A 1,542-nucleotide genomic window follows, 5' to 3' on the forward strand; every position below is an offset into this window, starting at 1 on the left:
AATTTCTCCTAATAATTGCTTTTGCTGTATCCCAAAAATTTTGGTCTGTTGTTCTAGTGCTATTTTTCTGATGAAATTTTCTATGTTTCTGTAGTTCTTTAACCCACTAATTTGTTAGCTTTAAGTGATTTCATCTCCATTTAAGTTTGAATATATTCTTCAAATGCCCTTTACTGATTATAATTTTTATTGTGTTGTAGTCAGTAGAAATGAGGTTGGTTTTTTTTCTGATTTTCATTTGTGAAGTTTTCATGCCATAATATGTGGTCACATTTTATAAATGTGCAATGTGCATTAGATAAATATATATATTTCTGTTCTTATTCAATAAATGCCAGAGAGATGTTATGTTTAACTTTTGTAAATTTCTGTTCAAGTCTAGCTTATTTTTGTTGTTGTTGTTGTATTTACCAGGTTTTATAAGGGACACATTGAGGTCCCCAGATATTATAGTTTTACTATCTATTTCTTTATATACTTTGATTAACTTTCCTTTAAAATACTTGATACTGTATCATTCAGTGCATTTACTAAATTGTTACTGTTTTTATGGTATCTCTAAGCATAATCGTTTCTGTGTTTACTTATGTCATTTAATCATATCTATTTTTACTATTGCTTTGTCTGAGATCATGATTGCAGCTCTTACTTTTTTGAGTTCTGAAACATTAAGTTCTGTTTTTGCCTTTTATTTTAACTGTGTGTGAATCTTATGTTTCAAATATTTTGTTGTAAACCTCAGTTGTTGGATTCTATATTCTAATCTCTTTTCCCACTCATTTCTATTTTATGGGTAAGTTTATCTATACATGTTCATTGTTATGGTTGCTAATTGTGTATTTCTCTCCATCATAAATTCCTGCTATTCTTCTCTTTGCCATCTATCGCCCTCTTTACAAAGAAGAAGGTGGTGAAAGAGAAGGAATGTGATCGCTACCAGTAATTTATAATTGGAGTGGTCTATTCCTACTCTTCTGCCCCTCCTCCTTTCACCAAACCCAGGGTCCAGTCTCTGGTCGGCACAGCGGATAGGGCGCAGCTCGTGGAGTCGGGAAGACTGGGTTCAAATCCAGCCTCAGATACTTACTAGCCATGTGACCCTAGGCAAGTCTCTTAATCTCTGTCTGCCTCAGTTTCATCATTTACAAAATGGAGTTAATAATAGAACCTACCTCACAGGGTTGTTGTGAGGATCAAAATGAGATTATATTTATAAAGCATTTAGAATTATGCCTGTCACATAGTAGGTGTTTGATTAGTGTTGGTTCTTTCCCCCCTTTCCTCACCCTACAAGATTCATCATACGATGTTGAAGTTTATTTTGCTTGTGTCTTTCCCTAATTCTACCCACCCTCTTAATCATCCCTCTCACCTTTCCCCTTCCCTGCCTAGCCCTTGCTGAGTTTACTGTAGTACTAGAACAACCCTTACTGTGTTTATACATATATGTTCATGTGTGTTTTCAACTTGATTTTGTCTGGGTGAGATGAGTGAGGTTTGTGATCAGGTGCCATGTAAATACTTATTTCCACCTTCTCCTTC

The 1,542-nt window shown here is 34.6% G+C and overlaps 1 non-coding gene across 1 annotated transcript; it reads left to right on the plus strand.

Annotated features, from left to right (window-relative positions):
• The first annotated feature begins 916 nt into the window (after nucleotides 1-916).
• On the plus strand, nucleotides 917-974 carry MIR7322 (microRNA mir-7322). The gene has a single exon (NR_127535.1). It is a non-coding gene; the product is annotated as a microRNA mir-7322 (primary transcript).
• The last annotated feature ends 568 nt before the right edge of the window (nucleotides 975-1,542 follow it).

Source organism: Monodelphis domestica, chromosome 6, assembly GCF_027887165.1.
Source record: "Monodelphis domestica isolate mMonDom1 chromosome 6, mMonDom1.pri, whole genome shotgun sequence".
Taxonomy (NCBI): Eukaryota; Metazoa; Chordata; class Mammalia; order Didelphimorphia; family Didelphidae; genus Monodelphis; species Monodelphis domestica.